The sequence below is a fragment of the Camelus bactrianus genome, chromosome 4 (assembly GCF_048773025.1).
Source record: "Camelus bactrianus isolate YW-2024 breed Bactrian camel chromosome 4, ASM4877302v1, whole genome shotgun sequence".
In the NCBI taxonomy this organism is placed as follows: Eukaryota; Metazoa; Chordata; class Mammalia; order Artiodactyla; family Camelidae; genus Camelus; species Camelus bactrianus.
The window spans coordinates 20,904,345-20,919,970 of NC_133542.1; the positions used below are offsets into that span (position 1 = coordinate 20,904,345).

The following is a 15,626-nucleotide window of genomic DNA, read 5'->3' on the forward strand; positions in this document are numbered from 1 at the left end:
TGCAGACACATAGATACACTCAAATAAGAAAAAATGGTACTATAAAAATATCAAAATAATCTTAACAATGTTTGAGATTCAGATCATGCTGAGTTCTCTTGACTATGATGAAATTTCACCTAAAGTTCTTCAAAACTGGTCTTTTCTTCCTGACAATTTGCTAAATCTTTTTTTGTTTTGAAACAATTTAAAAACTGATGTTATATTTTCTCAAAAAATATATCATAAAATTAATTTTAATTATTTTCATAAAGTATGAAATGAATATTTTACCTAAAACTAGACTATGCCCATATATACACTATATGTTCATTATTTCTAAAAATGAGCACCAGGTTTTAGGTCAACCACTAGAAATCTACTCTAGCAAAGCTCCCATACTTCATATATTAACCCTGTAGTAACAAGAGTGATCCTTTAAAGACAAAAATATTAGTTTTCAGCCAAGATAGCACTCTGAGTACAGGCATATCTCGTTTTATCATGTTTCACTTTATTGCACTTCACTGATATTGTATTTTTTACAAATTGAAGGTTTGTGGCAACTCTGCATCAAACAAGTCTATTGACGAAATTTTTCCAACAGCATTTGCTCACTTCATGTCTCTATGTTTTGGTTATTTCCACAGTATTTCAAACTTTTTCTTTATTATTGTATTTGTTATGGTGATCTGTGATAAATGATATTTGATGTTAATAATACAACTTCTAAAGGCTCAGAATGATGGTTAGCAGTTTTTAGAAATAAAGTATTTTTAATTAAGGTATGTAAATTGTTGTTTTAGACATAATGCTATTACACACTTAAAAGACTATCGTGTAATGTAAACCTAACGTTTATATGCACTGTGAAACCAAAAAATTTGTGCAACTTACTTTATTACAATATTCATTTCGTTATGGTAGTCTGGAACCAAACCGACAATATCTCTAAGGTATGTCTGTACTTCTTAAATTCACATTTACTTAAAAAGAGTAAAGATAGATACATAGGTAGGTGGGTGGGTAAATGGAAGAAAGAAAGAAAAAGTGAGAAAGAGAGAAAAAGAGAGAATGAAGAATGAGAAGAAAGGGAAGGGAAGGGGAGACAAGAGTAGGTAAGGGAAAGAAAAAAATGACAAGTGTTGTCTGAGAGGTGGAGAAGTTGGAACTTCAGTACACTGTTGGTGGGACTGTAAAAATACTACAGAAAACAATGTGGGGGTTCCTCAAAACATTAAAAACAGAACTACCATACAATCCAGCAATCCCAATTCTGGGTATATCTTCAAAAGAACAGAAAGCAGGGTCTTGAAAACGTATTTATAAACCCATATTAATAGCAGCACTATTCACAGTAGCCAAGTAGAAGCAACCCAAATGTCAAATGAATAAACAAAATGTGCTATATACATAAAATGGAGCAAACTGGAGCCTTAAAAAGAAAGGAAATCCTGTTACACGTTACAACATGGATGAACCTTGAGGACATACTAAATGAAATAAACCAGTCACAAAAGGATAATTATTGAATGATTCCTCTTAAATGAGGTATCTAAAGTAGTCAAATTCATAGATACATGGAGTAGAATGGTAGTTACCAAGGCCCAGGGTGAGGAATCAGTAGGAGTCATTATTAATAAACAGAGTTGCAGGTTTGCAAGTCAAAAAAGTTCTGGTGTTCTCTTTTACAGCAATGTAAATAAACTTAACACTACTGAACTGTAAACTTAAAAATGGTTAAGATGGTAAATTTTATGTTATGTACTTCTTACCACAATAAAAAAAGGAAGGAAATTCTGACATATGAATCACTATGGATGGAACTTGAGATAATTATGGAAAGCCAAATAAGCCAGTTACAAAAAAAAATGTATGAGTCCACTTATATGAAGAATCTTGAGTAGTTAAACTCACAGAAATAGAAAGTAGAATGGTGTATGCCAGGAGCTTGTTGGTGGGGTAGGGGGTAAGTGGGAAGTTGTTTAATGAACACGTTTCACTTTTGGAAGATGAAAAGGTTCTGCAAATTGGTTGCATAGCAACATGAATATACTTACCACTGCTGAACTATATACTTTAAAATGATAAGGACTGTAAATTTTATGTTATGTGTATTTTACCACAACTTTTAAAAAATCTACAGACACCCAGATTTAATTAGATTAGACTGCAGGAGCTTTTTAGGATGATGTAGTCCCATTTGTTTACTTTAGCTTTTGTCTCCCTTGCCTGAAACAACATATCCAGAAAGATACTGCTAAGATCAGTGTCAAAGAGTGTATTGCCTATGGTATCCTCAAAGAGTTTTACAGTTTCATGTCTTATGTTTAAGTCTTTAATCCATTTTGAGCTGATTTTTATGTATGGTGTGAGATAATGGTCTGGTTTCATTTTTTTGCATGGGGCTGTCCAGTTTTCCCAACACTATTTATTGAAGAGGTTATCCTATTCCCATTGTGAGTTCATTGCTCCTTTGTTGTATATTAATTGTACATGTATGCATGTGTTTATTTCTGGGCTCTCGATTCTGTTCCACTGATCTATGAATCTGTTTTTCTCACAATATCATGCTGTTCTGATTAGCATAACTTTGTAGTCTAGTTTGAAATCATGGAGTGTGATACCTCCAACCTTGGTCCTTTTTTTCAGGATTGCTTTGGTTATATGAGGTCTTTTGTGGTTCCATAAAAATTTTAGAAATGTTTGTTCCGTTTCTATGAAAAATGTCCTTGTGGTTTTGAAAGGGATTGCACTGAATTTGTTGACTGCTTTAGGTAATATGGATACTTTAACAGTGTTAATTTTTCCAACCCATAAACACAGTATTTTTCAACTTATGTGTCTCCCATTTCTTTCAACAATGTCTTATAATTTTCAGTGTTCAGGTCTTTGATCTCAATTAAATTTATTCCCAGGTATTTTATTCTTGTTGTGATTGTAAATAGGATTGTTTTCTTAATTTCTTTCTTCTAGGTCATTGTTAGTGTATCAAAACAACAGATTTTTGTATGTTGATTTTGTACTCTGCAACTTTGCCATATTTATTTTTTCTAATAGTTTTTTAGTGGAGTTTTTTATGATTTTCTATACATAAAATCATGTCATCCATAATACTGACAGTTTCTTATTCCCTTCCAATTTGTATTTCTTTATTCCTTTTTGTTGCCTACTTGCTCTTGCTATGACTTTCAATACTATGAGAAATAAGAGTGGCAAGAGTCAGCATCGTTGTATTGTTCCCAGTGTTAGAGGTAGAGATTTTCGTTTTTCACCTTTGAGTGTCATGTTAGATGTAATTTGTCATTTACAGCCTTCATTATGTTGAGGTATGTTACTTTTACATAGATTTTGTTGAGAGTTTTTATTATAAATGGGTGTTGAACCTTGTCAAATGCCTTTTCGGCATCTATTGAGATAATCATATGGTTTTCATACTTTTTGTTTATGTGGTGTATCTTGTTGATTGATCTGCGGATGTTGAAACCTCCTGACATCATTAGGATAAATCCTACTTGATCATAGTGATGATTCTTTTAATGTCTTATTTGGCTTGCTAATATTTTGTTTAGGATTTTTGCATCTATGTTCATCAGAGATATTGGCCTGTAATTTTCTTTTAGTGTGTTCGTTTTGCCTGACTTTGGTATCAGGGTGATGTTGGCCTCATAAAATAAGTTAGGAAGCATTCCTTTTCTCTTCAATTTTTAAGAAGAGTTTGAGAACAGGCATTAAATCTTCTTTGAATGTTTGGTAGAATTCACCTATGAAGCTGTCCGGGCCTGGGGAGCTTTTTGGATTAATGTTTCAATCTCTGTATTAGTGATTTGGTCTATTCAGATTTTCTGTTTATTCATGATTCAGTCTTGGAAGGTTGTATGATGCTAAGAACTTACTCATTTCTTCTGTTATCCAATTTGTTGGCATATAGCTGTTCATAATATTCTGCTATAATCCTTTGTATTTGTGTGGTATCCATTGTTATTTCTCCCCTTTAATTTCTAATTTTATTTTCCAGAGCATTGTCTTTTTTTTCTGAATGAGTCTAGCTAACGCTTTGTCAATTTTATCTTTTCAAAGAACCAGCTCTTAGTTCCATTGATCTTTTCTCTTGCCTTTTTAGTCTCCATTTTATTTATTTCCACTAAGATCTTTACCATTTCTTTCCTTCTACTGATTTTGGGCTTAGCTTTTCTTTCTTTCTTTTTTTTTTTTCCAAGTTCCTTTAGCTGTAAGGTTAGATTGAGGTTTTTCTTGTTTTTTTGAGGTAGACCTGAATTGCTAAAAACTTCCCTCTTAGTACTGTGTCTGATGCCTCCAACAGATTTTGGTTTGTCTTTATTTTCATTTTCACTTGTCTTCAAGTAAATTTTGATTTCTCCTTTGATTTCTTTGTTGATCCAACACTTGCTCAGTAGCATGTTGTTCATTCTCCACATATTTGTGATTTTTCCAGCTTTTTTGGTAGTTGAAACCACTGTGATTGGAAAAAATACTGGATATGGCTTCAATCTTCCTATTTTTCTTGAGTCTTGTTTTGTATTCCAATATATGGTCTAACCTTGAGAAAGTTCCATGTGCACTTGAGAAGAAAATGTATTCTGCTGCATTAGAATGAAATGTATTCTTCATATGTATCAAATCCATCTGGTCTAATGTTTAATTTAAGGCCACTGTTTCCTTGTTGACTTTCTGCACGGATGAACTATCCATTGCTGTAAGTAGGGTGTTAAAGTCTTCTACTATTATTGTGTTGCTGTCAATTACTCCTTTTAGGTTTCTTCCATTTATAGTATCCTATCTTCATAGATCTATATGGATTACATTCTTTTCCTCTTCCCTTTTTCTGTTTTATTGTCTTGAATTATCCCTTTATATGTTGTCAGTTCATTACCAAATTGAAGTAGCTATAGTTATTTTTTCTACTTTATCCTTTATGCTATAACAAAGCGTTTAAAAACCTCTTCTGGTAAGAGTTACAATTTTCTGATTCTGTCCATCTATTTATCAACCTGCTCAAACTTTTGTATACTTTTGCCTTTTTGTTTCTGGTAGAGGAGCACCTTTCAACATTGTTTATAAGGCAGATTGAGTGTTGATAAACTCTCTCAGCTTTTATTTGCGTGAGAAAATTTTTATTTCTCCTTCATATCTGAATGATAACTTTGCTGGATAGAGTATTATTGGGTGACAGATTTATCTTTCAGTATTTTGAGATTGTCATTCTACTCCCTCCTGTCCCGTAGAGTCTCTACTGAGAAAGCTGCTGATAGCCTAATGGGGTTCCTATGCAGTGACCATCCTTTTTTCCCCTGGCTGAATTTCAAATTCTTTCTTTGTGATTGACTTCTGACAATTTTAAATAATGTGTCTTGGACAAGGTTTTTTTGCATTGAGGTAATTAAGTATTCTCTTAGCCCACTTGTATATCCAGGTCCTTCTACAGGTTTGTGAAGTTCTCAGTTATTATTTCTTTAAATAAGTGCTCCCTTTTCCCTCTTCTCCTTGAATACCCATTACTCTAATGTTGCCCTTCCTAAGAGTCGAACAGTGCTTGTAGAATTTCATTTTTATATCTCATTTCTTTCTTTTTCTACTGTATAATTTTTAGATTAGTATCTTGAACTTGCTAATTCTCTCTTTACTATGGTCTGCTCTGTATACAATGCTTTCTAATGCATTCTCCATCTCATTTATTGAGATCTTCAGCTCCAGAATTTCTGGGATTTTTTTTTTTTTAGTAGTTTCAACCTGGTTGGTAAAGTATTCCTTCTGTTCATTAATTTTATTCCTGAGCTCATTCAACTCCCTTTCTAGTTTTCTTATAGCTACTTGTGTTGTTTCATGACAGCTATCCTGAATTCTCCATTAATCAGATTGCAATATTCTATGACTTTAAGTTTGGTTTCTGAGGTATTCTAATTTTCTTTTTGTGGTACAGTGTTACTGTGGTTTATCATGGTGCTTCATAACTTGTTTCTCTGCCAGTGCATTTGAAGGAGGGAACACCTTTCATCTTGATTCTAACAATTCAACAGGTTAGAAATTAGACATCTTTATTTTGATTTCCAGTAGGTGGCGATATAGCACAAGTCTGAGGTTTCTCTTACTGAGCTGCCTCTGGTTTTATCTGAGTCTGCACTTTTCACCCCCATTGCCTCTGTCAGAGGTGTGGCCCCATGTCTTCATTATTGCTTTTTGCCTCTCTAGAGAAACAGGTGCCTTGCTTTTGCCGGTGTCACAGTTGCTGCTGCCTGGGGCACTGGGATGGTGGGCTCTCCCCTCATGTCTGCAATCCTAAATTGCAGGCTCCACTGCCATGGGGGAAGAGGTAGTGGGTAGCAGGGTCCTGTGGGTGCCTCTGCAGTGTCCAGTATTGTAAAGTTAATGGGCTCTACCACTGCAGGTGTGAGTGTGAAGGACCAGAGTCATGGGTACTTTGGCAGATTTAGGGATGGGGTATCAGGCCCCATTGCCACTGCTGCCCAGTTACCTGTGGCTGTGGATGCCACAGTACCCAGAAAACTAAAGTTGTGTACAGCACTTCCCCTGCAACTGCCAGGTTCTCTAAGGTTGTGGGCTCAGCTGCTATGGCTGGAGGACCAGGAATGTAGGCATGCCTTCTGTGTTTCCTTGGTTCGCATCCTCCTATGTTCTAGTCCACACACCTTTAGATGTACAAATATGTGAAATTCTCCAGCATTCTTGTGTGTTGGGAAGATGCATCTTTGTTGTGTTGTGGATGTTTCAGTAGTTGTAGATAGAAGGGGAAAGACAAAGGTAGCTTTTCACTTTGCCACAGTGCTCCCAGTATATAATTTTAAATGTACATTTTTCAACAAAAAATTATAACATAAAGAGAGAAAAGTGTCATCCATATAAAGGAGAGGAAGCAGGCAATGGATACTGCCCATGAGAGGGTCCAGATATCAGACTTGACAAAGACTTCAAAAAGTTATTATAAGTATGTTTAAATAATAAAAGAAAACTATGCTTTATAATGTACTATATTTTTTAAAAAGGTAAGACTACAATGTCTCATCAAATAGAAAATATCTATAAAGTGATATAAATTATTTTAAAACATGCAAGTGAAATTTCTGGTATTAAAAAGCACAATAAAATGAAAAAAATCTCACTAGAAGAGCTCAATATTTATGTATGAAAATTGTATGAACTGAAAGGAATAAGAATAACAAACCTGAAGATACATCAAGAAACAAAGAATAATAAAAATTAATAGCCTCAGAAAAATACTGGATACTACTAAATACACTAACATAAGCATAACAGGACTACCAGAAAGAGAAGAAAGAGAATAAGGTACAAAAAAAACCCCAAAAACAAAAAAACAAACTCAAAGAAACAATGGCTGAAAACTAACCAATAATCATGAAAAACATTAATCTACATATCCAAGAAGCACAACAAACTCCAAGTACTACCTATACAGAGATGTACCAAAAAACACATCATAGTAAAAATGCTGAAAGCCAAAAACAAGGAGAAATTCTTAGAAATCAGAAGAGAAAATGACTCATTTCCAAGAGATCTTGTAAGATTAGCAACTGATTTTTCTTCATAAATAATGGAGGCTAGAGACAGTGAGATAACATACTCAAAATGCTCAAAGATAGACAACAAGTTCATATTGTATAGCACAAGGAACTATATATTCAATATCTTGTAGTAACTTATGGTGAAAAAGAATATGAAAATGAATATATGTATGTTTCTATATGACTGAAGTATTGTGCTGTACACTAGAAACTGATACAACATTGTAAACTTACTATATTTCAATAAAATATATTTTAAAATATGCTCAAACAAAAACATTGCCAATACAGAATACTATATCCAGTAAAGGTATCTTTTATGAATGAAGACAATGAGTGACAGCAGCAAAATGGAGAATATGCAGCTCCAAGCACTCCTCCCCTAGCAGAAACATGGAAAGCAGAAACGGTCAGAATCAACGTTAGAAAAATTCTGAAAAGCATTCAAAAGCTTACAGTAACCAAGAAAATGCTGAACTAAGAAAAAAACATCTTAAAAAACAGTTAAAAGATTTATGAAAATTTTACTTGCCCTTCTGCATCTTATCTGTAGCACACTGGTCATCTTAAAGCCAGTGAGTATTAAAGCAGCAGAATTAATATAGTGGCAGTAGCCCATGTTCCCAGTAGGGATCTTTTGAGAAATGACAGAGCAGAACAGACTTTACTAGCAAATTATTGTATGTGTCTGCTCTAATTTGTCTAGGGGCTACTTGAGGAAATGTTAAAAGATGATTATCTCTGACTTAACTGGGAACACAGACTGGAAAAGTGAAGAATATGCCTCAAAAATACCACAAGGTAGAGTAATAAACTGGGAGCAGTAGCTGTGGGAAATTCTTTGGGAAATTAAGACATTAAAAAGTGCCCATGCATATGGGAGAGTTTAGAAATCCACACATATGTTCAGAGAAAGATGAATAATCACAAAAGTTCAGAGACACCCCAAGTTTTCACCTTAGAATAAGCTCAGTGCAAGTCTGGATAAGTATTTTTAAAAGTCCCAGCAAAGAGCTAATCTACAAAGACCATGAGAGAGATCTGTATTGTATCTGTGTGTGTTTGCTATTTTGTTTTTTACTTGTTTATTTTACTTCCTGGCATTTAAGGGAATATTCTGTCACAACATGGGCAACCAGCTAAAGGACAGAGATTTCAGTGACTGCACACAACAAGGAATAAGGTCTTTGCAAAAATAGGTTGAAAGACTCAACAAAAACAGTACCATAGCCTTCACCACTTAAAAAGTAGCAAAGTCTTGGGAAGGGGTATAATCTGATTTCCAGAGTTATCACATTATAATATTCAAATGCCTATCTTTCAACAACAACAAAAAAATCACAAGGCATACAAAGAAACAGAAAAGTCTGCCCTATTCAAAGGAACATATAAATTAACAGAAACTATCCATAAGGCACCTGATACCATATTTACAAGACAAAACTTTAAAACAACTATCTTAAATATATGCTAGAAGCTGAAGAAAAATACTTAAAAAGAACTAAAGGAAATCAAAGAAACGATATATAAATCAAAAGAGTATCAATAAAGAGCCTGAAATTATAAAAAATGAATCAAACCAATTCCAGAGTTAAAAAGTACAATAAAAATGAATAATTTACCACAGGGTTCAACAAAAGATGTGAACAGGTAGAAGAAAGAAGAAAATTGAACAAAGCCTATGGGAAAAGTGAGATACAATTAAGGAGACCAACATATATATTATGGGTGTCCCAGAAAGTGAAGAGACAGAAAAATGGGCAGAAACAACACTGAAGAAACAACAACCAAATACTTCCTACTTTTGATGAAAGACATATATTTATAAATCCAAAGACCACAATGAAGTCCAAGTAAGGTTAACATGAAGAGATTCACATTGAGATACATTATAATTATACTTTTGAAATTCAGCCAAAAACAAAGAGAGAATCTTGAAAGCAACAAGAGTGTGACTTGTCACATACAAAGGATCCTTAATGAGATTAACAGCTGATTTCTTATCATAAATAATGGAGGCCAGAAGGCAGTGGGATGACATATTTAAAGTGTTAAAAGGAAAAAAAAATCTGTCAATATTGAATTCTATACCCAGCAAAACCATCCTTCAAAAATATATATTACACGGCACACATTTCATAATAATGGAACTTGTGACAACAATAACATGAAGTGGAGGGAAAGAGCAATATAGAAGAGTTTTGTATGCTATTGAAGATAAGTTATCAATTTAAATTATATTGTTATAAGTTTACAATGATAAATGTAATCCTCTTGGTAATAACAAAGAAAATATCAACAGAATATACACCAAAAAATGAGAAGGGACTCAAAGTGTACCACTACAAAAAAATCAACTGAACACAAAGGAAGACAGTAATGGAGGAAATGGGGGACAAAATAAACCTATTAGACAGACACCAAACAAGTAATAAAATGGCAGAAGCTAGTCCTTATTTACCAGTAAGTACTTTAAATGTACATGGATTAAATTCTCCAATCAAAAGGTAAAGATTGACAGCATGGATAAAGAAAACATTATACAACTATATGTTGTTTAAAAGAGACTATTATATCCAAAGACACAAAAAGACTGAAAATGAAAAGATAAGAAAAGATATTTCATGAAAATAATAAACAAGAGAGTTGGGATGGACATAAGAGTACCTGACAAAACAGACTAAGCCAAAAACTGTTACAAGAGACAAAATAGAAAATTATATACTGATCAGTAAGTCAATTAATCAGGAAGCTATAACCACTTTAAACATACATGCACCAAAAAAAACAGAGCCCTAAAATATATAAAGTACAAAATTAAATGGAGAAATAGAGTTTTTATAATAGTTAGAGAATTAAATGGTCCACTTTAAACAATGAATAGAACATCTAAACAGATGGTCACTAAGGATACAAAGAGCCTGAAAAGCACCATAAACCAAGTATACCAAATAGACATATACAGAACAGTCTACCACAAAACAGCAGAATACACATTTTTCTTAAGTATACATGAAACATTCTCCATATCATAGCATATGTTAAACCACAAAACAACTCTCAATAAATTCTACAACATTAAAACCATACAAAGTATCTTTTCCAACCACAGTGGAATGGAGTGAGAACTTAGTAACAGAAGGAAAACTGAAAAATTCAAAAAATATGGAAATTAAACAAAATACTCTTGAACAATCAATAGATCAAAGAAGAGATCATAAGAGAATTAAAAATATTCAGAGAAAATTAAAACAAAAACACAACATGCCAAAACTTACAGGATGCAGCAAAATGCGGCGTTCAGAGGGAAACTTACTGTCATAAATGCCTACACTAAAAAAGATGACATATCTCAATCAATAATGTAATTTTATACCTTAAAGAAATAGAAAAAGAATACCCAAAGTGAATCCAAAGAGAGAAGGAAGGAAATAATAAAGATTATTGTAAAAATATTTTTAAAGGCATAACAAAACAATAGAATCTACTAATGCCAAGCTGCCTCTTTTTAGAGAGCAACAAAAATAACTTTTAGCTAGACTGACAAAAGAACAAAAGAATGGAAATAACTAAAATCAGAAATGAAAATAAAGACATACATAAATAAAAAAGATTACTAGAGAATACTATAATCAATTGTCCATCAAAATTAGATAACCCAGGTGAAAAGGACAAATTCCTAGAAACACAAATTACTTAAACTGGCTGAAGAACAAATAGAAAATCTCAGCAAACCTATAAAAGTAAAAAAGCTAACAGCAGTTATCAAAATTTTCAACAGAGAAAATTCCAGGGCCAGATGGTTTCACAGGTGAATTCTACCAAACATTTTAAAAGAATTAATAGCAATCCTTTTCAAATTTTTCTAAAAAACATATAATGGAGGGAACACTTCCAAACTCATTCTGGAAGGCTAGCACTATCCTGACACCAAAGTGAGATAAAGATATCCCAACAGCATAAACTTGGTTTAGCATCCAAAAGCCAAGTAATGTAATACACTGTACCAACAGAATGAAGGACAAAAACCTTCAGATAGATACAGAAAAAGCATTTGGCAAAATCTAACACCCTTTCATGATAAAAAGAAAAAAAAACACTTAACTAGGAATAGAAGAAACTTCCTCAAACTGGTAAGTACACCAACAAAAAACTCAGAGCTAATGTCATACCTAAGGGTGAAAGACTGAAATCTTTCCTCCTGAGATCAGGAAGAAGACATAGATGTCCACTCCCTCTTTTTCTATTTAACTACATACTAAAGGTTGCAGTCAAGGCAACAGGCAATAAAATGAGATAAATGCATCCATATTGGAAAGGAAGAAAATCATCTCTACTTAAAGATAACACAATCTTATATATAGAAAATCTTAAGGAATCAACCTACTAGCAAGGTTGCAAGATAAAAGATTAATATACCAAAACTCATTGTGTACCTGTACATTAGACATGAACCACCCAAAAAGGAAATTAAGAAACAATTTCCATAAAACTAACAAAAAATAACTGAATATTTAGAAATACATGTACCCAAAGAAGTGCAAAGTTATAGGCTGGAAACTATAACACACTATTGAAAGAAATTAAAGAAGTTCCTAAATAAATGAAACATCACATGTTGATGGATCAGAGATATAATACTGTTAAGATGGTAACACTAGTAAAATTGATCTTCTGATTCAATACTATCTCTACCAAAAATAATCTGTGCTTGCTTGTTTTGCAAAAAGTGGAAAAGCTGATTCTAAAATTCATATGGAAATGCAAGAGACAGAATAGCCAACACTAAAAAAGAAGAAGAAATCTGGGGGACACACACATCCCAATTGCAAAACTTACTACAAATCTACAATAATCAACATAGTGTGGCACAGACTTGAAGATCTTTGGACCAAAGGAACCAAACTGACATTCAGAAATAAACCCTTATGTCTATGTCAATTGATTTTCAATAAACATACTAAGACAAATTGAGTAGGGGAAAAGTAGTCTTTTTCAACAAATGCTGTTGGGACAACTGAATAACACATGCAAAGTAATGAAGGTGGAGTCCTAGTAAATACCATATTCAAAAAATATCTCAAAAAAAATCTCAAAATGGGTCAAAGAACTAAATTTAAGAAATAAAACTCTTAGAAGAAAACACAGGTGTCCATTTCCATAATGGTGGATTAGGCTCAAACGCATATCTGAGATGCATCTGAGAATGCCCAAAAGCATGGGCAACAAAAGATAAAGTAGATATATCAAATATCAAAATTTTAAAGTTTTGTGTTTCAAATAACACCATTAAGAAGTAAAAAACAACTCAGAATTGAAGAAAAGTTCAAATTATATAACTGAAAAGAGACTTCTATCCAAAATATATACAAAAGAAATGAATACACATTTCTTCAAAGATATGCAAGTGGCCAGTAACATATAAAAAGATTATCAAATCATTACCCATCAGGGAAATGCAAATCAAAATCCTAATGAGATTTCACTCCCATCCAACAAAGATGATTATAATCAAAAAGACAGACAATAACAAGTGTTGACAAGGACAAAGAGAAATCAGAACCCTCAGACACTGTTGTTTGTTAAGTAAAATGGTGCAGCTGCTTTTGAAAACAGTCTGACAGTTCTTCAAAGACTTAAAAACAGAATTATCATATGACTCAGAAATCTCACTCCTTTGTATATACCTATGAGAAATGAAAATATATGTATGTATATACAAAATGTTGTACACAAATGTTTGTAGCAGCGTTATTCATAAAACAAATTCCATTTACTTGTGATAAATAAAATGTATGATATCTAGATAATGAAATTTTATTCAACTATAAAAATAAAGTACTGATACATGCTACAATATTAATAAGCCCTGAAAACTATTCTAAGTGGAAGAAGTCAGTCACAAAAGGCTATGTACGATAATTTCATATACTCTGAAATCTTTAGAATAGATAAATCTGTTTAGAGAGAAAGCCTATTAGTGGTTATATCAGGCTGCAAAGCTAAGGGTAAATGAGGAGCAATCATTAAAGGTTACAGGTCTTCTTTTCAAGATGATGAAAACATTCTAAAAGTAATTATGGTAATAGTTGCACAACTCTATACACTAAAGCCTACTGGTCTGTACACTTTTAATGGAGTAAATGTATGGTGTGTGAATTACATGCCAAAAGAAAAGAACACCACAAACTTCTCTTATTGACAATGTAATTATATAACTTAGAGAAATATAGAAAACATATACATTTTTAGAACTAATAAGACATTTGAGAAAATTTATTGAAAAGAAGCTCAAGATAAATCAGGAACATTGCTGTATTCCACAAATAATTAATTAAAATATAATTTAAAATACTATGTACCATAGCACAGTATTTTTACAATAATATCAGTAGCTAGGAGTAAATCTAATAAAAGTGAACAAAACCATTTTAAGAAAGTTACAAAACTTTATTCCACATTCATAAATAGTAGGATCATAATTCTTCCAAAAGTAATTCATGAATTAGGTGAGGTACCAATCTGCTTTCTAATAGAATTTTTCCATAAAACTAGTGAAATGATCCTTAAATAATATAGGATAGTGAAGAGCACATAGAGGGTGTATGACTTACAAAAAGAAGAATAAACAAATAGATCACCCTACCAAATAATAAGTCAAATTATAAAACTACAGTACCTAAAACCATGAAAATAATAGGAAATCTAGAAACAAACCTATACACACATGGAAACTTGGAGATGTGAGAGAGTCTACATCATAAATCAATAAACTATTGAGTATATAGTGTGGAATGCTACACCCAAAAATGAATTCTAAATAGGTTAAATATTTTAGAATAGGAAAAACTAGAATATGACTCCTAAAACATTAGAGAAGAAAATAATAAAAGTGACTCCAAAAACACACAAATTTTAGAAAGTCTAATTCATCTTATTCAAGATTCACAGAACAGAAGGTATTTGTAATATATATAACAAAGTACGACCATCCAGAATAAAGAATGCTTACAAATTAATAAGAAAAGAAAAAAACCACAATAGAAAAAAGCCACAGAACTAAAAATCACAGAATGGAATATTTGAATGGCATTTAAGGAAATAAAAATTATCATAAAAAATCATGTAGCTGTGAATTAGTACAAGGAAATACCAATTGCCCTTATCACACTACCAAACTGCTTAAAAGTTGTGAGGAAGCAGAAACTGATAAAAATTAAGAAAACAAATGTGCCAGAATTTAAGTCTCTCAATGGCTCAGTAATTCCCTGAGTGTGCTTAACTAACAGATTTAATGTATTTCCTTAAATATCTGCAATGAACTGATTCACACACTCAGAAAGACATATCCTTTCTTGTATGACTTAAATTATCATGCACATACGCATACACTCACAAAAACATGCATAGTCACGTAGCCATCATACTTCCTATATTTTAATAGATACATATGTTTGTGTACTTATGTTATATATCGTTTTAAGCATGCATACATAAAGGGACAATCTTATTTACCAGCACTAAAATTTGTTTTGAGTCTTTTCAACAAAATCCATGGTAAAAGAGAAATCTGAAATTCAATGGGAAAAAAATGAACAAAAGCACTCTCAAGATGAAGAGAAAGCCACAAAAAATATTATTTTGAAAAATACTGAACAAAAAGGATATAAGAATATCATAAAGATTAATTATACCTTTTATCTTCTATAAAAATAAAATTTTAAGATGAATAAGGCCCTCGTAAGCCAAAGAAAAAGCATCATCTTTGAAATATATTTGAGTATTTTTTAACTGTTTCATGCTTTTTCACATTTTATTTTTTAAAGGACCTGGAAAATACAGTCTTCAAACTATCTTGCAATGAACTCCAGCTATATTTATAAATTGAAGCCCTAACTGAAAAAAGGCCAAAATTCATAATTCTAAATATGTTTTTTCAAAACATGTTTTATTTCAAAATGCAATAGCTTTTATTTTTTAATGATTACATTTTAGCTAAGTATTTGAAGTCAGTTTCCTGCTTTGCAACATCAATTTTTAAAAAGCTGTGGGTCTTAAGTGAAGGAATATAAATTAATGCTAGTCCCC

General features: G+C 32.3%; 1 protein-coding gene across 1 annotated transcript in view; it reads right to left on the reverse strand.

Annotated features, from left to right (window-relative positions):
* Positions 1–15,626, reverse strand: part of CNTLN (centlein) — a 247,919-nt gene that overhangs the window by 183,719 nt on the left and 48,574 nt on the right. The window lies entirely within an intron of this gene.